Source organism: Pseudorca crassidens, chromosome 5 (genome assembly GCF_039906515.1).
Source record: "Pseudorca crassidens isolate mPseCra1 chromosome 5, mPseCra1.hap1, whole genome shotgun sequence".
In the NCBI taxonomy this organism is placed as follows: Eukaryota; Metazoa; Chordata; class Mammalia; order Artiodactyla; family Delphinidae; genus Pseudorca; species Pseudorca crassidens.
In genome coordinates this window covers 99,849,339-99,874,343 of record NC_090300.1, presented here as the reverse complement: position 1 = coordinate 99,874,343, position 25,005 = coordinate 99,849,339, and the positions used below count along the sequence as shown (strand labels likewise).

Genomic DNA, 25,005 nt, shown 5'->3' with positions numbered 1-25,005 from the left:
ATCATAGTAGGGGACTTTAACACCCCACTTTCACCAGTGGCCGGATCATCCAAAATGAAAATAAATAAGGAAACACAAGGTTTAAATGATACATTAAACAAGACGGACTTAATTGATATTTATAGGACATTCCACCCCAAAACGACAGAGTACAGTTTCTTCTCACGTGCTCATCGAACATTCTCCAAGATAGATCATATCATGGGTCACAAATCAAGCCTTGGTAAATTTAAGAAAATTGAAATTGTATCAGGTATCTTTGCTGACCACAGCGCTATGAAACTAGATATCAATTACAGGAAAAAAATCTGTAAAAAATACAAACACATGAAGAATAAACAATACACTACTTAATAACCAAGAGATCACTGAAGAAATCAAAGATGAAATCAAAAAATACCTAGAAACAAATGACAATGAGAACACAATGAGCCAAAACCTATGGGATGCAGAAAAAGCAGTTCTAAGAGGGAAGTTTATAAAAATAAAATAAAATCCTACCTTAAGAAACAAGAAATATCTCAAACAATCTAACCTTACACCTAAAGCAATTAGAGAAAGAAGAACAAAAAAAACCCAAATTTCACAGAAAGAAAGAAATCATAAAGATATCAGAAATAAATGAAAAACAAATGAAGGAAACAATAGCAAAGATCAGTAAAACTAAAAGCTGGTTCTTTGAGAAGATAAACATAATTGATAAAACATTAGCCAGACTCATCAAGGAAAAAAAGGGAGAAGACTCAAATCAACAGAATTAGAAATGAAAAACAGGAGGAGGAACAAAGATGGCGGAAGAGAAGGATGTGTTCTCACTCCCTCTTGCAAGAACACCAGAATCACAACTAGCTGCTGGACAATCATCGAAAGGAAGACACTGGAACTCACCAAAAAAGATACCCCACATCCAAAGACAAAGGAGAAGCCACAATGAGATGGTAGGAGGGGCACAATCACAATAAAATCAAATCCCATAACTGCTGGATGGGTGACTCACAGACTGGAGAACGCTTATACCACAGAAGTCCACCCAATGGAGTGAAGGTTGTGAGCCCCACATCAGGCTTCCCAACATGGGGGTCCAGCAATGGGAGGAGGAATTCCTAGAGAATCAGTCTTTGAAGGCTAGTGAGATTTGATTGCAGGACTTTGACAGGACTGGGGGAAGCAGAGACTCCACTCTTGGAGGGCACACACAAAGTATTGTGTGCATCAGGACCCAGGGGAAGGAGCAGTGACCCCAGGGGAGACTGAACCAGACCTACCTACTAGTGTTGGAGGGTCTCCTGCAAGGCGGGGGGTGGCTCTCTTTCACTGTGGGGACAAGGACACTGGCAGCAGAAGTTCTGAGAAGTACTCCTTGGCATGAACCCTCCCAGAATCAGCCATTAGCCCCACCAAAGAGCCCAGGTAGGCTCCAGTGTTGGGTTGCCTCAGGCCAAACAACCAACATGGAGTGAACCCAGCCCCACCCATCACAGTCAAGTGAGTTAAAGTTTTACTGAGTTCTGCCCACCAGAGCAACAGTCAGCTCCACCCACCACCAGTCCCTCCCATCAAACCTCCTAGATAGCCTCATCCACCAGAGGGCAGACAGCAGAAGCAAGAAGAACTACAATCCTGCAGCCTGTGGAACAAAAACCACATTCACAGAAAGATAGACAAGATGAAAAGGCAGAGGGCTATATACCAGATGAACAAGATAAAACCCCAGAAAAACAACTAAATGAAGTGTAGATAGGCAACCTTCCAGAAAAAGAATTCAGAATAATGATAGTGAAGATGATCCAGGACCTCGGAAAAAGAATGGAGGCAAAGATCAAGAAGATGCAAGAAATGTTTAACAAAGACCCAGAAGAATTAAAGAACAAACAAACAAGAGATGAACAATACAATAACTGAAATGAAAACTGCACTAGAAGGAATCAATAGCAGAATAACGGATTCTGAGGCAGAAGAATGGATAAGTGGCCTGGAAGACAGAATGGTGGAATTCACTGCCGCAGAACAGAATAAAGAAAAAAGAATGAAAAGAAATGAAAACAGTTAAGTAACCTCTGGGACAATATTAAATGCAACAACATTCGCATTATAGGGGTCCCAGAAGGAGACGAGAGAGAGAAAGGACCAGAGGAAATATTTGAAGAGGTTATAGTCAAAAACTTCCCTAACATGGGAAAGGATATAGCCACCCAAGTCCAGGAAGCGCAGCAAGTCCCATACAGGATAAACCCAAGGAGAAACACGGCAAGACACATAGTAATCAAACTAGCAAAAATTAAAGACAAAGAAAAATTATTGAAAGCAGCAAGGGAAAAACCACAAATAACATACAAGGGAACTCCGATAAGGTGAACAGCTGATTTCTCAGCAGAAACTCTACAAGCCAGAAGGTAGTGGCATGATACACTTAAAGTGATAAAAGGGAAGAACCTACAACCAAGATTACTCTACCTGGCAAGGATCTCATTCAGATTCGATGGAGAAATCAAAAGCTTTACAGACAAGCAAAAGCTAAGAGAATTCAGCACCAGCAAACCAGCTCTACAACAAATGCTAAAGGAACTACTACTCTAAGTGGGAAACACAAGAGAAGAAAAGGACCTATAAAAACAAATCCAAAACAATTAAGAAAATGATCATAGGAACATACATATCAATAATTACCTTAAACATGAATGGATTAAAGGCTCCAACCAAAAGACACAGGATTGGGCTTCCCTGGTGGCGCAGTGGTAGAGGGTCCGCCTGCTGGTGCAGGGGACACGGGTTCGTGCCCTGGTCTGGGGGGATCCTGCATGCTGCGGAGCGGCTGGGCCCGTGGGCCATGGCCGCTGGGCCTGCGCGTCCGGAGCCTGTGCTCCACAGGGGGAGAGGCCGCGGCGGTGGGAGGCCCGCGTACCGCAAAAAAAAAAAAAAAAAAAAAGACACAAGATTGCTGAATGGATACAAAAACAAGACCCGTATATATGCTGTGTCCAAGAGACCCACTTCAGACCTAGGTACACATACAGACTGAAAGTCAGGGGATGGAAAAAGATATTCCATGCAAATGGAAATCAAAAGAAAGCTGGAGTAGCTATACTCATATCAGATAAAATAGATTTTAAAATAAGGAATGTTACAAGAGACAAGGAAGGACACTACATAATGATCAAGGGATCAATCTACGAAGAAGATATAACAATTATAAATATGTATGCACCCAACTTAGGATCACCTCAATACCTAAGGCGACTGCTAACAGCTGTAAAAGAGGAAATTGACAGTAACACAATAATAGTGGGGGATTTTAACACCTCACTTACACCAATGGACAGATCATCCCGAAGGAAAATAAATAAGGAAACAGAAGCTTTAAATGACACAATAGACCAGATAGATTTAATTGATATTTATAGGACATTCCATCCAAAAACAGCAGATTACACTTTCTTCTCAAGTGCGCACGGACATTCTCCAGGATAGATCATATCTTGGGTCAGAAATCAAGCCTCAGTAAATTTAAGAAAATTGAAATCATATGAAGCATCTTTTCAGACCACAGCACTATGAGATTAGAAATGAATTACAGGGAAAAAAACGTAAAAAACACAAACACTTGGAGGATAAACAATATGTTACTAAATAACCAAGACATCACTGAAGAAATCTAAGACGAAATCAAAAAATACCAAGAGCCAAATGACAATGAAAACACAATGATCCAAAACCTATGAGATGCAGCAAAAGCAGTTCTAAGAGGGAAGTTTATAGGTATACAAGCCTACCTCAAGGAACAAGAAAAATCGCAAGTAAACAGTCTAGCATTACACCTAAAGCAACTAGAGAAAGTAGAACAAACAAAACCAAAAGTTAGCAGAAAAGAAGAAATCATAAAGATCAGAGCAGAAATAAATGAAATAGAAACAAAGAAAACAATTGCAAAAATCAATAAAACTAAAAGCTATTTCTTTGAGAAGGTAAGCAAAATGGATAAACCATTAGCCAGACTCATCAAGAAAAAGAGGGAGAGGACTCAAATCAATAAAATTAGAAATGAAAAAGGAGAAGTTACAACAGACACCACAGGAATACAAAGCAACCTAAGAGACTAGTACAAGCAACTCTATGCCAATAAAATGGACAACCTGGAAGAAATGGACAAATTCTTAGAAAGGTATAACCTTCCAAGACTGAACCAGGAAGAAACAGAAAATATGAACAGATCAATCACAAGTAATGAAATTGAAACTTGATTAAAAATCTTCCAACAAACAAAAACCATGGACCAGATGGCTTCACAGGTGAATTCTATCAAACATTTAGAGAAGAGCTAACACCCATCCTTCTCAAACTCTTCCAAAAAATTTCAGAGGAAGTAACACTCCCAAATTCATTCTATGAGGTCATCATCACCCTGATACCAAAACCAGACAAAGATACTACAAAAAAAGAAAATTACAGACCAATATCACTGATGAACATAGATGCAAAAATCCTCAACAAAATACTAGCAAACAGAATCCAACAACACATTAAAAGGACGATACACCATGATTAAGTGGGATTTATCCCAGGGATGCAAGGATTCTTCAATATACGCAAATCAATCAATGTGATACACCATATTAACAAATTGAAGAATAAAAACCATATGATCATCTCAATAGTTGCAGAAAAACTTTTGACAAAATTCAACACTGATTTATGATAACTCTTCAGAAAGTGGGCATAGAGGGAACCAACCTCCACATAATCAAGGCCATATACCACAAACCCACAGAAAACATGATTCTCAATGGTGAAAAACTGAGAGCATTTCCTCTAAGATCAGAAACGAGACAAGGATGTCCATGCTCACCACTATTATTCAACATAGTTTTGGAAGTCCTAGCCATGGCAATCAGAGAAGAAAAAGAAATAAAAGGAATACAAATTGGAAAAGAAGAAGTAAAACTGTCACTGTTTGCAGATGATACTATACATAGAGAATCCTAAAAATGCTACCAGAAAACTACTAGAGCTAATCAATGAATTTGGTAAAGTTGCAGGATACAAAATTAATGGACAGAAATCTCTTGCATTCCTGTACACTAATGATGAAAAATGTGAAAGAGAAATTAAGGAAACACTCCCATTTACCATTGCAACAAAAAGAATAAAATACCTGGGAATAAACCTACTTAGGGAAACAAAAGACCTGTATGCAGAAAACTATAAGACACTGATGAAAGAAATTTAAAGATGATACCAACAGATATACCATGTTCTTGGATTGGAAGAATCAACATTGTGAAAACGACTATAGTACCCTAAGCAATCTAAAGATTCAATGCAATCCCTATCAAATTACCAATGGCATTTTTTACAGAACTAGAACAAATCATCTTCAAATTTGTATGGAGACACAAAAGACCCCGAATAGCCAAAGCAGTCTTGAGGGAAATAAACGGAGCTGGAGGAATCAGACTCCCTGACTTCAGATTATACTACAAAGCTACAGTAATCAAGACAATATGGTACTGGCACAAAAACAGAAACATAGATCAATGGAACAAGATAGAACGCCCAGAGATAAACCCGTGCACCTATGGTCAACTAATCTATGACTAGGACGCAAAGATATACAATGGAGAAAAGACAGTCTGTTCAGTAAGTGGTGCTGGGAAAACTGGACAGCTACGTGTAAAAGAATGAAATTAGAGCACTCCCTAACACCATACACAAAAATAAACTCAAAATGGATTTGAGACCTAAATGTAAGACCAGACAGTATAAAGCTCTTAGAGGAAAACATAGGCAGAACCCTCTATGACATAAATCCACAGCAAGATCCTTTTGGACCCAACTTATACAGAAATGGAAATAAAAACAAAAATAAACAAATAGGACCTAATGAAACTTCAAAACCTTTTCAAAGCAAAGGAAACCATTACCAAGATGAAAAGACAACCCTCAGATTTGGAGAAAATATTTGCATATGAAGCAACTGACAAAGGATTAATCTCCAAAATTTACAAGCAGCTCATGCAGCTCAACATCAAAAAACAAACAACCCAATCCAGAAATGGGCAGAAGACCGAAACAGACATTTCTCCAAAGAAGATATACAGATTGCCAACAAACATATGAAAGAATGCTCAACATTGTTAGTTATTAGAGAAATGTAAATCAAAACTACAATGTGATATCATCTCACGCCGGTCAGAATGGCCATCATCAAAAAATCTAGAAACAATAAATGCTGGAGAGGGTGTGGAGAAAAGGGAACCCTCATACACTGTTGGTGGGAATGTAAATTGATACAGCCACTATGGAGAACAGTATGGAGGTTCCTTAAGAAACAAAAAATAGAACTACCATATGACCCAGCAATCCCACTACTGGGCATATACCCTGAGAAAACCATAATTCAAAAAGAGTCATGTACCACAATGTTCATTGCAGCTCTATTTACAATAGCAGGACATGGAAGCAACCTAAGTATCCATCGACAGATGAATGGATAAAGAAGTTGTGGCACACATATACAAAGGAATATTACTTAGCCTTTAAAAGAAACAAAATTGAGTTATTTGTAGTGAGGCAGATGGACCTAGAGTCCGTCATACAGAGTGAAGTAAGTCAGAAAGAGAAAAACAAATACTGTATGCTAACACATATGTATGGAATCTAAAAAAAAAAAAAAAAAAAAAGGTCCTGAAGAACCTAGGGGCAAAACGGGAATAAAGATGCAGACCTCCTAGAGAATGGACTTGAGGACACGGAGAGGGGGAAGGGTAAACTAGGAGAAAGTGGGAGAGTGGTAGTGTATATATGGGCATATATTCACTATGAAATGTAAAATAGGTAGCTACTGTTAAACAGTCACTTAGCACAGGGAGATCAGCTTGGTGCTTTGTGACCAGCTAGAAGGGTGGGATAGGGAGGGTGGGAGGGAGGGAGATGCAAGAGGGAAGAGATATGGGGATATATGCATATGTATAACTGATTCATTTTGTTATAAAGCAGAAACTAACACACCATTGTAAAGCAATAGTAATCCAATAAAAATGGTAAAAAAAATTATTTAGATGATCTTTGGAAACAGTGTTAATAGATTGGCATGCACCCTGCTTTACTATAGCAATATACCTACTGAGAAGGCTAGAGGCTCATGCCTGCCAATCAGAATGCCCTGTTCTATGGAGTATGCTAGAGACACAACTACACAGCATTTAATTTTTAACTCTTGTTTACCCAGATTTTACCCTTCTCAAAGCATTGGGTGTTGCAAACTTACAGTTTATCTTCTATCAGTTTATCATTACAGTTTATCTTCTATTAATTTATCCTCCCAATAGGATTTGAGTCTGTACACCCTTATTCACAGTAGCAACACATTTGTATATAATTATTTAGATTGGCTACCTCTCTAAAGAGTTGATCAAATGTGGTGTTTATGGTAAGCTTAGATTTCAGAAGTTTACATTATACTTACTTTCTCCTCAAATTCTAGGTAATTTCAACTGACTTGTTATGGTAAAATTTTAAAAATACCTACTACATTCAGCAGTTCTTAAAGAAGAAATTATTTTTACTATAACCCATAGTTTAAAATGTTAAGAGAATACCTAATTAATTCTAGCCATTCTTGAATCCACCACTATAATTCAGAGCCCATTTTTTTCTTTGAGTGAAATCTTCAAGAATTACATTTGTCAAATATTTGTGCTGTCAATATGTTTGTTTTGTTTCTGCAATGAGATGATCAGCTTGAACAAATTGTACAAGTGTTATCAGAAGTAAGAGCTCAGTATCAGTTCCATCAAAATGAAAATAATTTTTTTCTGAAGATCTCTTTCAATATTCAAGTGGATAATGCTTAGTAAGTCTACCCTGCAGGTTCTGCCAAATGTATTTTGGGAGTAACTCATCTGGAAATGCCATTAAGGTGGAGTCCTCCTCAAATTTAAATTGTTGTCAGCACTCGTGTGATAGAGATTGAGAGTTACTAAAGTACACTCTTTTAAATTTTCCAGTTAACTTATGATGCAGAACTCTGAGGAATTAATTCTGTTTTAGTTCAGAGCCTTGGGAAGGGCTAAAGCTGCTTTTTGAGAGAAGGCTGGGTTTTCGTCTCAACTGCTGTGCAGCTGGGCAAGAATACAGATAACTTATTCAATATTTATATAAAATATAAATTATTCAATATTTATATAAACATAAATCTCATTAACTACACAGCCAGTAGTTAAGTCGTAAGGAAATCAGTTCGTTAAAAAAAAAAAAACCCAAAATGTCTTCACTTCAGACATTTATAAAAACCTCAGTTTTCAAAAGATGTTACATATACTATGCTTTAGCAGGTCATCCGAGATAAAAAATTATTTTTCTAAAATTTTTAATCTCCCCTCTGCTGTAACCCAAATCAGTAGAAAGCTACACAATCCAGTACTCCAAAAGGTTGTCATTTCAGTGATATTTTTTTCATTTCATTGACTGATTCATTTATTCATTCCATTAATACTTGTTGATCTCCTACTAGGAGCTCTTTCAGGCATGAGTTGTAAACCTAACAAAGACTCTGAACTTGTGCACCATCTTGAGTGATGTGGATACCCAGTACTGGATGACAGGAACTATAAAAGAATAAAGGAGAGATTAGGTTTTTTGTACTATATTTATTAATATTACCCTGAATGCCAACATGAGGTTTCTGGAGCAGAGAAGATTTATCACTACTTATTTATAGTAAATAATAATGTGTTGTTTCCCTTGTGCTACAACGTCCTCCCTCCAGGGCAGAGCAGTAAGAGCCAGATGTTACTCTACACATACTGAGTCTGAATTGTAGGTGAGTAAGCCCTCCTCTTCCCCCAAAAGAAAATGAATCTGGACATTGATATAGGAGAGAGGGGCAGCTGTTTTCCTTCCTCTTTTGAGAGAGCTTCCTTGGAAAAGTAATGGAGAGAATACTGAGTCCTCACTTTTTGAAATGTCTCCATGGTCCTGGGTCTCAACTCCCCTTGAAATGTAAACACATACCTCTGGGAAGTAAATCTCTCTGGAGTTCTTATTATTTATTCCATCATAAATTACCTTCTAAGGGTTGCATTTTAGCTCAGGTTCGAAGTTTCAGTAAAATTTTCTCAGAAAGCCCTACTGTGCAGAAACAAAAATATTTTCTCAACAGCCCCACAAGAAGGCTATGGGATAGAGCGTTTGATGAGTTCCTTTAGATTGAGTTGTCAGCTGTGACCTCTCTGAGGAAGTGATCTGAGCTGAGATCTAAAAGGCAAGAAGGAGTCGGCTGTGTGAACATCTGTGGAAATGAAACATCTGGCATAAAGATCTTAAGGTGAGAATGAGCTTGGAATGTTTCATTAACCAAAAGAAAGCCACTGTGGTTGGAATATAATGAAGAGAATGAACAGATATATATTCAGAGCAGTAGAGAGTAGCCAGATCATACTAGGCTTCATAGAATGTGTAAAGGATTTGGATTTAATTATAAATATAATAGGAAGCTATGGGAGCGTTTTTGAGCAAGGGGGATGCAGGGAAAACCATGAGGAAGATACTACAATAGTCTAAGTGAAAACAAGAAGAGTTTTGGATTATTTGTTAGTAGTAGATATAGAGAGGTGGGAATTGTACTTATTCAGTCATTTATTACTTCCCCATTTATCAAATGTATTGGGTGCCTACTATGTGCTATGTAGACATGTGTAAAGTTCAAGGGACATCATTGATTGAAAGATTGACATGATTTCTGTCTTCCTGAAATTTATGATGCAGAGAGAGGCAGAAAATACTGTGTTTGGGATTGTAGGAGATGACATGGAAACAAGGAGGAGCATCTAAACCAGAGTGGGGCAAGGACACATAAAGGAAGTCTGAGTGTTAAGGTTGTGTTCAGCTGTGTCACAGAAAGTCAGTTGATGTGCTTATTTTATTCTTCTATTTTGCTTTATTTTTCATGTAACATTGAGTCTGGAGGCAGACAGTAATCCAGGGTTGTTGTTATGGTGACATGACAGCATAACAACAACCTTAGTGTTGTTGTTATGCTGTCACCCTTAGTGCAAGGCCGTTCTCCTCATATTTACAAAAAATGCTATGGCCCTTCTAGATATCACTTTTCAATCTAGGAAGAGAGACAGGGAAAAGATAAAGGGCAAAAGATACATTGACTAGGTTTGCTCAGTCTGTTAGGAAGACAACGCTCTGAAAAGCCCAACCCTCAACTGTCACGCATACCTCTTTGTCCAGAAGTAGTCACATGCCCATCTGCAGATTCACGGGAGCGTGGAAAGCTAAGTATTTTTAAATAGAAACATTACCCACTAAATTAATTTGTATTCATTTAGAAAGGAAGGTATAATGAATTGATATTTGAGGGCAATTAAAAATGTCAGGCACAGGGATGATTTCTATGACTTGAAAGAAAGAAAAATTCTAAGAAGACCATTGAGACACTTACAGAAAAGAAAAAATTCCTGTCATTTAACCTTTTCTTTTCAATGCTAATTTTTTAAAAGAGCCGTGATAAGAAGCAGTATAAAAAAGAATGTCTGTGTTCTTCATTTTCTGTGAAGTTTCTATTGAAGATAGTATTCATATTTTAGTTAATGCTCCTTTATAGACTCTTGAACTAAATCCCTCTTTCGCTGTTTGACTCTTGTCCTTTACCGTTTTTTATAATAGCATGATTATAAAGCAGATATTATTTATATCCACATTTCTTACTTATAATATCCCTTAAATCAATTTAGAAATAGTTAGAAACCACTTACTTCAGCCATGACTGAAAAAAAAAAATAAACAAATGCAATAATATAGTGAGCTTGGGAAAAATGCATTTGATCCTTAAGAGATTTTCTTAACTAAATATCTAGTACAATGGACTTTGGAGTTAGTCTCCAGTAAACAGAATACATGGCTTTTGACAAAAACAGACCCACATATATCACTGGCCAGAATATTACCCTTGTAATATAGAAATTATACAAAATAAAATTAATTTAAAAACATTGTAAATTATCAAAAGTATTAATTTGATCCCTTAATTTCAGACTATATGGAGTATTTGTTTCCTGACCCTTCTGAATCTTTATAGCTTGCATTTCTTAAAACTGAAGGAAGGCATACCTCCCTGACAAGCAGGAAAATTACTTAGGATGAGTATCAGTAAATAACCCTTGCCCATGGGATTTCCATGTATTGATGAAGTAGTGATTATAAACTGACTCTACCAAAGTTGTTTATTCCAGCAATGCCACTTCTTGATTTCAAGGTGAGAGCTCAACTGTGGGTCCAGATAGACAAATAAACAAAATTAATTTTCACAAATAACCTTCCATGATCATGTGATTCAAATGTGGATATTTGGTGGTCTCATGCCTCAGAGAACACAGGAGATGTTGGACAATGCTTAGGACAAAAATCACTACCAAGATGGCACTAGGCAAGGTTTATACAAGCCTAACACCATTGATTGGACATTGTACAAATTATTCTTGGGAACTCATTACATCTGTATAAAACTCATTTTCCAGATTACTGCTTATATTCTTAAAGGCAATCATTTTAGTGTTTAATTTCATGTTTGATAATTCGGAGAGTTCCCCATTTACTGTGCATTTTGTTTCCTTTTTCATCTTGATTGTACATTGATTTGATTGAACATTAGTATGTGGAACCATTCCTGCAATCTGGCTTTTGGCATTTATAGACTGGACATTTATCATTGCCTTACCACTATGAAGACATGTTATATTCAGATAATGAATAGATATTTGCTCAGAGAGGAGTTGAGAATCAGTATTGGGCAAATACAGGCATTTCTTTACTTTGTCTTTATGTTACCATACAGATTATTATTAAAATTACAATCATTTTCATCTCACATTCTTCAGTTAAACCTGAAACTCAGAATATTACAGAAGAATTCTTTTCAAAAAATAAAGAGGTGATCAAAAATGTATATGTGCCTTTAATGCAATAGATTGCTAAGTACTCCAATATTTCATCTGCACACTCACAAAATATTACCTCACTCACTCAGTTTCTAAAGCCTGTTAGGCTCCTGATGGTACAAATGGAGTGAACTTTCAGCAACCTAACACTGGGCTTCAGAAATGGTGAAATCAGGAAGCCACTTAGAGTTTAATCTCCTGTCTATTAAGAATTCTTTTGGAGAAACATAAGAGTCGCGGTTTGGCACCTACAAGTGCATAGGAAACCTGTTGAGTGGAAACTGGCCCAGGTACCTAAGTCCTGAATGGATTCCTTGTTCATGAAAGGCTTGCTACACATGCTTATGTTCTGAAAGAGCGTGGGGGTGTGTGGGAAGAGTGGTCAGATGGGAATACCAATAGATTTCTGTGACATTTCAAAACGTAATAACGTTCACCTTCCAAAATATTTATTTGGCAAAAAGAAAATTATTTGACCTAATCATTGTTTATATAAAGGTTAACACATGTTTTAGGAAATAATTTTTAAAGGACACCAGATCCTAAGAAAGAACTGTGTTTGCGAACACTCTTTCAGTGTCCTTAATACACCCATCTATTTTCTTGTGAGAAAGGAACACACTGGGTTCAGATAACACAAGGTGGTTGCAAAAGTTTGTTTTACATAGACTATTTAACTATAGGATGAAAAAATGGGAGCTGGAGGCAAATTGGATTCTACTTCTCCAAAGCTGAGAGAATAGAAAAGAAAGCCTTTGCCCAGCAGAATTAGCAGATGGTCTAAATCTCCTTGGGGTACATGGGCTCAATTTAATATTGATTTAAGATTTCTCATTCAAAGGGTTTAGCCTCTCCTGAGAATTTAATAAGCTAGGTAAGAATAAACTGTGTCATTCAATTTGAGCATTATAATTTGTCTAGTATGATTCAAAAGGGTTATTAAGGTAGCTTTTTACGCTTGGGAAAAACAATAGCAACAAGGTGTTCAGCAGTCACATTAGCTATGGCTGGTGTAGACCACTTCCTTAGAAAGTCAGATCTTAGATTCATCTGACTTCAAAAACTAGCCTTGATGAAGCAAGCATGATTCTATCGCACGATTCTATCCTCTGTATTTGAGATAAATCTGAGCAGACAGTGAATACATGGGAGCCCAGAGGCAAACCTCCAAAAGAATCATTCAGCCAAGAATAATGAGTTGACTATAATAAGATAAAGTTTATTGTGAATAAATATAAATTCCTTCATTTCGAGTGCAGACAAATAAAAACTTTTGAGAAAAAATCTGTAAATATATAAGATAGGGGAGATGGAATTTAGCAGCAACATGTATAAAATTAGCCTACTGTATTAGGGCTCTCCAAAGAAAAGAACCAACGGTATAATATATTCTTTCTCTCTCTCTCCCTCTGTCTCTAAATATATATATATTTTACATATATATTTACTGTTGGCTGTATGGAGAGGGCTTAGAAGGTAAAACATTTAAAAGGTTTCTTTAAAATGATGATGGAGAAAAATTGATTAATATTTTTCCATTTATGAAGCTCAGGGAGTGAATACTTTTCCATATACATTGTAATTTCATCCATAATTGATATGTTTCTGTAGGTCAAAACCATAGATTAGAAAAACTAGAAACTGTTAATTTTGTTCTTTATTTCTTATCCTCTGTTTTGTTAGGATAAAGCCACAAAATACCTTCCTGAATGTATCAAAAAAGTAACTATGATGTTATGACTTTGAAATGATTATAATAAAACTAACATCAAGATGGTACCTTTGGACGTACCATTTTTCCCCTTCACGATATGGTACTTTTTATATGATAAAAATATATACGTGAAACTGTGATGTTGGGCCTCATGGACATTCAGTATTATGTATAAATGGACATAGGAAATTCACTCTGTGACTCAGGAAAATGCCACTACTGGCTAATTGAGCAGTACTGTCTAAAAGAACAAGATTTTAACAGGAAACTGTCTCATTTTTTTCTAGTAAGAAAATACCATTGACTATTACGACTTCTAGACAACGGGGCAAACTAGTAGCTCAAAGATTTAATCCAGTCCAAATATGTGCAAATGATTTTAAAACATGAGACAGCACATAAAATGTGGGTAGTTTCAAATGATCTACTCTTTCCTTGAAAAATTGGAATGTCTGGCAATGTTGAGTAATGTATTCCTGCATGGCAAAAGTCTCCTGAAAGAGTGTAGCCATTGCTTCGTGCCCTGGAATTGGATACAGTTCCAGCTTCTCACCCAATGTGCCCATGTGCCCCTTCACCAGGTAGTTTGCATCACTCATTTACATTACCTTCCAGCCCTTGTAGTCCTTGAAGTTTGTTTACTGTCTTAGAAAAGAGGTGATGCTCAATTTAACTAAAGAGTTCAGAACAAACTCCCACCATCCTCGAATGTGTGTTGAAACGATTGCAGTAGCCTACGTTTCTAGCTTAGAAATTTCTTAGAATCCTTGGTTTTAAAAAGAATGGGCCCATTTTATTATGACAATAGTGATATGATTAGAACAATTTTTCCTACCATTATCTAGTTTGTGGCTTTCAACATAGATTTGCTGGAAATACAAACCACAGTTTCAGTGCTTTTATTGGCAAATTGGGCTGTATTGGTGAACTGATACAGTAATTGCAGTTTTATAGCCACCAGCACTCCAATTTACAATTATTTTAAATTTAATGCTTTTGATTAGGCATTTCCAGAAATGAGTGTGCCTAAGTAATCTAAGAAACAAGGAAATGCCTTATAAATCTAGGATGATTTAAAAGTTTTCTTAAAGTTATTCAATACCAGATACCTAATAAAGCTAGTTCCTGGAATTGATCATCTATAAATAAATAACTACCAAGAAACTGTAGTACTATAAATACTGTAATAACCATGAATTCTTCATTGAAAACATCTAGAATATGTTAGTACATTGTATATAAGAAGAATCTCTAAAAATACCTGAAAAAACAAACAGAGGTTTAAGTATCCTGAGACATATGAGCAACAATATACCAGTATTTCCACTGATGGTCTTAAAGTAATAAATTCAACATTCCTCTAATAACATTTTCCCCTTTTGTGGTACAATAATACATTCAATACAATAAAATTTTAGTGTAGCCTGTAGCTGCTTGCTAACTTATCAACCAACAATTTATGTTGATCAAGAAGCAAGGCTAATTTATTTGACTTTTAGACTCTTGAGATTAGAAATATTTGGTTAAATTACTTGTTGAACTGGGAAATCGATTGCACTTATGCGTAAAGCTTGTTTGGGTCCTCTTTCAAGTATGGCTGAATCTGTATGTATAATTTGTCTACAGTGCTGCATGGCCTGAAATCCCATTAGGACATAGAGCCAATTTCTTTGTGTATAAGAATACATGGGGGGACTTCCCTGGTGGCACAGTGGTTGAGAGTCTGCCTGCCGATGCAGGGGACACGGGTTCGAGCCCCGGTCTGGGAAGATCCCACATGCCACGGAGCGGCTGGGCCCATGAGCCATGGCCGCTGAGCCTGCGCGTCTGGAGCCTGTGCTCCGCAACGGGAGAGGCCACAACAGTGAGAGGCCCGCGTACCGCAAAAAAAAAAAAAGAATACGTGGGCTACAACTGGTTTTGTTAGTGCCTGAAAAAACTATAACACTTCTACAATGTAGGTCTGCAGTAGGAAACCTGTTAGGGTGCATCTATGAGATGCCTACATGCCAACTGAAAATGAAAAGTAAAGTAAATTTGTTGGGGAGAATCTCTGATGTCAAAAACTATTTTCTGGGGACTTTCCTCGTGGGCCAGTGATAAAGAATCCTCCTTACAATGCAGGGGAAGCAGCTTTGATCCCTGGTCAGGGAGCTAAAATCCCACATGCCATGGGACAACTAGGCCCACGTGCCACAACTGCTGAGCTCACGCGCCTCAACTAGAGAGACCCTGTGCTGCAAACTACAGAGCCTACACGCTCTGGAGCCCACGTGCCACAGCTAGAGAGAAGCCCACGCACTACAATGAGGAGCCCGCATGCCTCAACAAAGATCCTGAATGCTGCAACTAAGACCCAATGAAGCCATAAATAAATAAATAAATAAAATAAATAATAATTAAATCTTAAAAAAAGATAGTTTCTGGCTGCTGGATTAACTGATTATATCAAAGTTTAAAAATCGACATATATATATATATATATTTATGAGATCCTTTATATATTGAGCTCAGGTCCATCTTAAAAAGAACTCTGAAAATGAGACTAAACATTTGGGTGATACAAACTTTATCAAGCACAGAGGTTTAGAGCTACAAAATTCTTATATTTATTTTATAATACCATTCTTTATTGTGAAGCTAAAACTTTGCTTTAATAGAAAATTATGCTAAAACTAGTCTTATTTGCCTTTTCCTTTAACTTTGAAAAAAACATATTTATATCCCCACTTTCAAATACATTTTCTGTAATTTGTCACTGTTTTTCTTCATTCATTCATTTATTCAAAATATATTATCGAGTGCCTCTTATGGGCCAGGCTTTCTCCTGAGTACTAGGGAAGCATTAGGGAACAAGAAGAACCTACAGTGGGGATTACATTCAGGTATGTGTCTGGAGGGAGAAGACATAAATAAGTTAAGTTATGTAGTATGTTAGAAAATAAGTGCTATAAAACTGGATAAGATGGAATCATTCAGGACGCAGTTGTACATAGTGAAGTGAAGAGGGCAAAGACTGAGCCCTGGAAGCAGTTCCGTCACTGAGAGATAACTGTGAGACTACAGTGGAAATCAACCTTTATCCCTTCCCCAATACACAGAGTGCTGGTGAATGTCAACTTCATCATTCTAGGTTTGACTCTAATAATAAAAAGTCAAAAATCTCACCTTCATGTCCCACACCAGAAAGATACTTTTATTAAATGACAGAAAAACCTAACTCTCCTGTAAGCAAGGTCCTAAAATACCGACTTATTAACTATGCTCTATTATTGCTCCATGTGACAAGGAGGGCTTTTTACTTTCATTTTCTAGCTGGAGGAATTCAGTCATTGAGGTTTTAGTTATATGATTTTTAAAGGAAGTTGGGAGTGAGCCATCTAGTTTGAGAAAACAGAAGTCAGGGTGCCTTCCTAGTCTAAATTCAGTCTTTTTTAGGTACTAAAGGGCACTGGTCACTTTTTCTGATTACGAAACATCCTTTTCTGGACAGGATGACTGTCAGATTTCCACTTCTGATGCTATCAGATACTGATGAATATTTTATGGGGCTAAATTATTCTCTGATACAAGCATATGTTGCATATACAACTAATCACTATTCAACCAATTCACACAGCCTATAAGACAAGAAATCCTCTTAATAAAGGGGCTCAGAGTTTTCAAATAGCTGATACAATTTTCCCTTGGAAGTTTGTGGAATTGCTGTTCACTACATTTTTAAAGCAAAGTAGTAACTAATCCTGTCAGCTGCTTTATCTCAACTATTTTATATTTTCCTTGCGAAAGCCTCTAATGGAATTTCTCTCTTTTTAGCTAACCAACTTGTAGGGTATGTGTGTAATGGTATTCAATATTTATGAAATGTTCATTTTCTCATAGGATAGAAACTGCTAATTTTTTTATGTAAATGACAGAATTTATTAATTGCTACTTGAAGCTGTTGCATTTTTATTTAACTTTTAAAATGGTGGAGAACATGGCAGAGATGTGTTCAAAGTAAAACCTGAAACATCGCTTGAAAACATCTCACTCAAAAGCTTCATTATGGAGTAAAACAGCCTCTGGAGAATGATGCTGCAGTTCTGTCAGCATAATTAGGAAGGCCTAAAAAGAAGTTTCCTAGAATTGTTTTTATGTTTTTAATCAAGAAAATACAAAGAGTTTTATATTGATGGTATTCAAAAAGTTGGTAGGTTCATGTATCTCATATTTACTCAGGAGGAGAATGGTATTATAACTATGCTTGTTTATGGAATTGACACTTCCCTGAAAAACATGAACCTGAATTTGTCTGGTGTAGAAAGCACCAAACTCCCTTTCAATACTAAACAGGAGATAAAATGCAATGTGAATAGCCTCTGTCTATTATTTTTTAGTAGTTATATTAGCTTTAAATTCACTTACCATTTAGGGAAAGAGTTTGGTTCAGGGGATTTACTAGAAATCTTAAAAGGCTGAACTCTTGGATTTTAATCTCAGTTCACAGTAGCCATAGGCAACTTGCCTCTATCACAGAAGCAATTGAGAACTTAAATGTTGTTAAAGTACCCTAAGCCAATTGAATAAAATGAAATTTTATAAAGGTATCAGCTAGTGGTATTACTGATAAAATAATGTCCTTTTTCAGGTAGCAATTATTATTAAACAGCTGATGAAGTAACATAAATCTATACAATGGGCTCCAAGCTTCCCCACAGTCATCCCTAAGCACAGTAGTGCATGAAGTGCATGAAGCAAAGCTTTACTGTGGTCAGAGTATCTCAAAAACCTTTCCCTGTGGCACCCAAATCCCAGCTTCCCACTTTTCTTCTCAATGAGAAATGATAATAGCTTTGGGGGTGGAATGCTTAGATGACATCCAAACCCATTCCAAGGCTCCAAAGCCTGGTGGAAGTCTCTAAACAAAAGCAGAGATTGTGAAGCAGGTTCAGTGTCTAGCTCATTCTTCACAATTGGGTCCTGTTAGGTTTTTCGCATTGATGGCTTCTTAGTCATTATTATCCCAATCAAACTAGTTTTCACGATGATATTCCATATCCCATTTTCATCGCTACATGAAATGTAGTATTGAAAAGACCAGGCATCTTTCATGAAGCACAACAGGACATTGATAACCATGCAGATTAATTCCCAATCCAATCTCAGGCCTTGTTTCTTACTTTATGATTTTTTTCTAGACCAGCAAGCTGACGATGGCTCGCTTCACACATACCACTCAAGACTTCTGTACAGTGTAAAATAGAAGATCAAAAGCAGGTAGGAAAAAAAAAAAAGAGTAAGGGAATGAAATGAAAATTGAAAGAGATGTAGTTGGAAGGAAACAAAAGTCTATAAAAGATGAGCTCAAGTTTCATGTTGGTGATGATTAATCTTGCAAAAACTTCTGGGACCTGTGGAAGCATTTGCTTGTCTAAAATCCAGCTTTTTTTTTTAGACTTCTCATAATGAGCAACTCACCTCCCATTTGAAGGATCAAATCTTTTCTGAAAAAGTGTGGTAAGGCCAACATTCAGTCACATGCGGCAGAGCCGGGCACATGGAGGACAGCTGACTCCACAGAACCAGGGACTTGGGTAAGTGCCCAGCACTGAAGCCACCTAATGTGACTACAAATGCTCCCTTTTTAGTAAGCATGGAAAATTCATTTTAATTTAATAACGTGTTTGCGACATAAGGCAGCCTCCAGTAAAACTTTTCTGGTGGTACGGTTCCAGTGATGGGTAACGGTTGGGCTGGCAATTAAATGTAGCAAAAGAAAGTGAAAAACATCTTCCCATATTTGGAAACAGAAAGGTGGAAACAAAATTTTATTTTGTGAATTGTAGTCCCATCTGAAATATTTTGATTAGATTTGGAGAAAGAACTGACTCTTTGGGCGGTTTCTTCAATTCTAAGCATAGAGCTTGAGGTCAAATGTTGTACAGGCTTGCCACAGCATTGTATTCCAGACTCCAGTCCCATCCACGGTCTGTCACCAGTCAGCTTTAGCCCACAAATATTCCATTAATGGAAGCAAACAGGCATTTATATTTGAGATTTCTTATCAGGGTTCTACCATACCAGAAAAGCTGGCTGAATATGGCATCATCTCTAATTACAGAGATTATATGATAATTAAAGATAATTATGATCTATTTTTCTTTTAAATGAAAATTATTTTAATGATGAGCCTAGTATTGTTTGAATTGACATGGAATCTCACACAACTTGGGAGAAGTCATCCATGACTTAGAGGAAACGTTGTGATTTCCATTTCTTGGGTGATCTCTAAGGCTCCTTCTTTCCAAGATTGCCTTTGGTAAAACCAGTTGTTTGTGGTGTTAAGAAAAAGACCTCACTTCTTAGGTTCATGTGTTGGAGATAATAATCTTTTTGGTTCTCAGGAGTGTGACATTATTTATTTTGCTGCTCTAAATTGGCTTCTTATAATTTGTTTTAGGGGCCAAAGAAAAACAATTCTAAACTGTCAGTTTAAATAAATTTGGTAGTAACAACAAACGAGTTGAATTCAGTTAAAAACCTAATATTTCTTTTAATACATAATAGAAAATATCTCTTTATTATTTTATTTTTCAGTTACTAGCTTTCTTCTGAGGCACATATTAGAACTACTATTTGAACCATTGCTCCTACTTATTTTTAAATGTCCCTAAATGAATTTTGATTTTTCTTCACTGATTATTATAATGCATAGCAAAATATAAAAACCTAGAAATATGCTCTATGTCCATTCATTTTAGAGATTTTCAGAAATATCCTCAAAATAAAATATAGTTATTGTTATTAATAGTCACATAATATACTATCGAAATCATGCAAAATATTAAATCTACATTCCTTTCAAGACTTTTAAAGCTTTTTTCCCCTCTTTAAAAGAAGGCCTATAGTAATGTGCAGAGGCAATAAAAAGTTGAATTTTTCTGCTAGGAAATCTTATTTTAAAGGTAACTTTTGAACCATGAGCAGATGCTCAGAATATTATCTATTTAGTTAAGGCATCAAACAGAATTACTGACAATTCATGTTTTTGTAGCTTTTTCAAAAGCTTGAATAGTATTAAGTTCACTAGTAGAGAATGATAATCTTTTGTATCATTTTAACACCTATTAGCAATGTTTGCTTGTAAGGAATTCAATTTTTTGGTTCGTTTACCAAATTCGTGGGCTTTTTTTTTTTTTCCTGTATTTAAGATGGAATGTAAACTGGGTTAAGACTATAAATTAAACTTGATCTGGTTTTCTGTGTTTTGTCTTCATTACAAAATGGTATAGCTAGGAGCCAGGCATAACAGCTTTACTAAGATATGATAAAGTAGACATTAGGCTGAGTTTTACAGATTCAGAGTCATTGATGATTGTTATTAGATGTCTAATTTGATTTCAACTGGGGAATTATAGGAATTCCAAACTCTCAAGACTTTAATGGTGAGGTGAAGAAAGGAACACCTCAAAAAAGTAAATGATCAATTCAACTAGTTCAATAGTACTTTTCCAAATATTTTAAGAGTATCATAGTAAGTATTTTATTGCTAATAACCAATGGCCTTTACCAAGGTTTATAGAAAAATATATTATTGAGAAAATGATATTGGCTGAAAGAAATCCCCTCAGAAATGGACTGTGTCCTATTCACCAGATTTACATGTGTGTGTGTGTGATAGTCATATACTAATTGTTTAAAGCAGGGTCTGCAAACTTCTCTGTAAAGGGCAGAAAGTAAATATTTCAGTTTTTTTGGATCTCTGTAATGACTACTCCTATTTGCCATTGTAGCTCAAAAGTGACCTTAGAAAAATACGTGCACAAGTGAGTGTGGCTATGTTTCAATAGCATTTCATTTGTAGACACTGGAATTTTTTTGGTTTATTTTTTGGTTTTTAGTTTTGGTTTTGGTTTTCTTTGGCCACGCCTCACAGTGGCTTGCAAGATCTTAGTTCCCTGACCAGGGTTTGAACCTGTACCCCCTGCAGTGGAAACACAGAGTCCTAACCACTGGACCACCAGGGAATTCCTGACACTGGAATTTTAAAATTTTATATAATTTTGGCTTTTCATGAAATGTTATTCTTCTTTTGACTTTTTGCAACCATTAAAAAAATGTGAAAACTGCTTTTGCTCATGATCCATACAAAAATAGGTGATAGGTAGAATTCAGCCTGTAGACCATAGTTTACTGAGCCCTGGTTTAAAGTATTAGTTTTCTAGAACTTGCAGTGGGTTATATGTACTAGTATCTCAAAAAATATAAAAAGCAGAATTATATACTTGGATATTTACGGATTTTTTTAAAGTGACCAAAAATCATTTAGAATATAGAGAGCCAAACTTTGAAGCAGAAGAAAAAAAGCAGTTGCTAAGCCTCAAGAACAGTGACGTTAAAGATAGATTAATATGACGTTTTGTTATTTCTGTTGCTGTGAGCGTGAAAAATTCAGATGCTGAATACACAAGATATTTTTAGTTTGGTTAAAAGGAACTGAGACCAAATGAAAACGTCAGTGGCTTTATTTGCAAAGTTAAGATTCTCTATAAAATAAGGTTGACTTTAAACTTTCAATAACATTATAGTCATTTAATATGAAATGACTATATATACATATATGATGTATGAAATTACATCATTAGAGAAAATAAGAAAAATAAGAAAATAAGAAAATAAGAATGAAGACCACTTATTGTCAAATTGTTAGAATTTAAAATACAATATTTGCTCAAATATGCTTATCTGATAAATAGCCAGAGTTCATATAACCACACTGTCGCTTTCTGAACACACCATCATTAATGAAAATCTTTTGTACATTACATGAATTGTACTTTCAAATTAAATAATTTATCTCTAGGTAAGATATATTATGGAATTGGAAAGAATTCATGGCTAACTTTTCTTTCTATTTTAAATGTAGTTAATAATAATTTGGATATAAGAAGTTAAAATAATTGATAGCTTTTAAAATAATCTTTTAGAGATTTTAAATCATTATCCATAGAATATATACATTTGAAAAACTTATGTGTATTTGTGTATTATGCATATTTGGGCTCACATATTTGAATTCTGGCACAGCAATTCTATTTAGGAACTTCTTTAGAATAAGTATTTAAAATTAAAGTAATGTATTTCTGGCTTCTAAAATTCCTTGCTTTATCAATTCTATCATAGAAATGTGTTCCATCAATGTTACTGGAGTGAAAGTAGACTTAGGAAGGGACTATTTTTAACTTTGATGGGGTTTAGTTTGTAAAAATTTTAAAAATTGAAAATATTATTTACAGGGCATAAAAATACTCCCTGAATGTTTTTTAAAAAGTGAAGTAATTAATTAAAGCTATTCAGAGAACGTAAAAATACTAGCTGAGCATTTTTTAAAAAACAGAATCACTTAACCAACTATATTCAAGCAATTTTTACTCCGAGAGTTTTATATACCTAGATATAATTTCAAGTCAAGTTCTAGACCCCAAATCTCATTTTTGTTTGTATTAAAACCACATAAAAATCAATACAAATGATTTCTAGTGATGGGTGGATGGATTTGAGGATTTTAAGTGATGTTTTGATGATATTGAAAATTTTAATTTCAATAGTGATGTAATCCTTAAAAAAAAAACAAAGCATTATCATGATCAGGATAGATGTCTATATGCTTGATCTTCTACATTTTGATAGTGTGTTAGTATCCCTTTTGTAACAAGATAGTCATTCCTTTAACAAAAATATCTTGAGAATCTACAGTGGACCTGGCACTATGCTAAGTCCTAAATACAAAGGTGAAAATAACATTCTTGCTTTCATGAAACTTACAGGTTATTAGGGGAGAACAAAGATGCACATCTTAGTCAACTGGGGTGGTTTTGACTGCAGGAGACATTTGGCAGTATCTGGAGATAGGAAGTGGTCATGACTTGAGGCAGAGTTCTTCTGGCACATAGTGGGTAGAAGCCAAGGATGCTATTAAACATCTTACAATGCTGTTAAAATATCCTACAGCAGGGCTTCCCTGGTGGCGCAGTGGTTGAGAGTCTGCCTGCTAATGCAGGGAACACAGATTTGTGCCCCGGTCCGGGAAGATGCCACGTGCCGTGGAGCGGCTGGGCCCGTGAGCCATGGCTGCTGAGCCTGCGTGTCCGGAGCCTGTGCTCCACAATGGGAGAGGCCACAAGAGTGGGAGGCCCGTGTAGCGCAAAAAAAAAAAAAAAAAATCCTACAGCAAGGAATTTATCCAGTCTAAAATGTCAGTAGTGCTGACTTTGATAAACCTTGATCTAAGTGTAAAACATTTTTAGAACTGTTATTATAGAATGATGCACAGACTCTGGTGGTAACACAGAAGAGTCAGTGGTCAATTTAATATCTCAACAAACAAGAACAGTTGTCTTGATAGAGGAATATTTTCAAAGAAGAGCTGTGCTTGAGCTGATTCTTGAAAGGCTGAATGGAGATGTGTTCCTGTAGGGAGAGGGTGGAGTTGGAAAGAAGAGCTTTCCAGACAAAGTCAGTAAAGTGAGCAAAGGCATGGATGTGTAAAATAACTTCTTATCTTTGGGAACTATACAAAGTATAGTGTGTAGGTTGGGGGTGGGAGTTTGGGTGGGTAAGTAGGAATCTCATCTTGGGAGCTTTTTCTTACTATGTCATGTAGAGTTGGGTTTTCTCCTGGAAGGTGTTAGAAATGATGAAAGATTTTGAGCAGGGACATAAGATGAAGCAGTCTATTTGTAGGATCCATCAGCCATGGTGTGAAGTGTCATGATTATTTAAGGGAAAGTAAAATCCTACTTCATTTGACCAGAGAAGAGACACAAGAGGATATACTCTTTCAGTAGGAAAGAAAATTCCTTACTTCTTTTCCTATAAATGTTTTGCTTCTGATTCAATATTTTTCACTTTATTTGTCAGAACTATATCAAAGCAACAAAAACTTAGCCTTAACTAATTTTCTGTAGTTTTATAAATGTATTATGTTGCTGATTGGCTGACTCTGTGGACAGAAGCTGCCATGTTGTAGATTCAGGTAGCATTGTCCTTCCTTGGAGGTTCTATTTTCAGACTCTTGTTGTGTAGCCATGGTGAAGAAAAAAAAAATCTGCTTACCAATGAAAAAAAGACAACCATAAATGGAATCTCAGCTGTAGCAAAACCTTATTCTTCTGTCTCAGTGGTTCTCAACCCTGGATACTTACTCATTAGAATCACTGGAGGGAGAGATTTGTGTTTCTGTATTTCTTGAAACTCCTCACATTAACTCAGACAACTCTGCCATGGATATAAAATATTAACCCCACATTTTTTTATTTGGCTTTGAAATGACTTCTTTTTTAGATTTTTTTCAATTTAAACACACCT

The 25,005-nt window shown here is 36.0% G+C and overlaps 1 protein-coding gene and 1 long non-coding RNA gene across 4 annotated transcripts in view; both read left to right on the top strand.

Annotated features, from left to right (window-relative positions):
- The window catches only part of LOC137225252 (uncharacterized), a 243,647-nt gene extending 234,818 nt beyond the window's left edge, over positions 1-8,829 (top strand). The window contains exon 6 of the long non-coding RNA XR_010943755.1: positions 8,765-8,829. This is a non-coding gene — a long non-coding RNA (uncharacterized lncRNA). The remainder of the gene's footprint in view (positions 1-8,764) is intronic.
- Positions 8,830-19,061: 10,232 nt separating this feature from the next.
- Positions 19,062-25,005, top strand: part of ZPLD1 (zona pellucida like domain containing 1) — a 64,532-nt gene continuing 58,588 nt past the window's right edge. For 2 of the 3 annotated variants that reach the window (XM_067739016.1, XM_067739015.1), the window contains exon 1: positions 19,094-19,232. The gene's annotated coding sequence lies outside the window, so the exon portion shown is untranslated. Of the gene's footprint in view, positions 19,233-25,005 lie in introns of all 3 variants that reach the window. The other variant, XM_067739013.1, reaches the window with a different exon arrangement.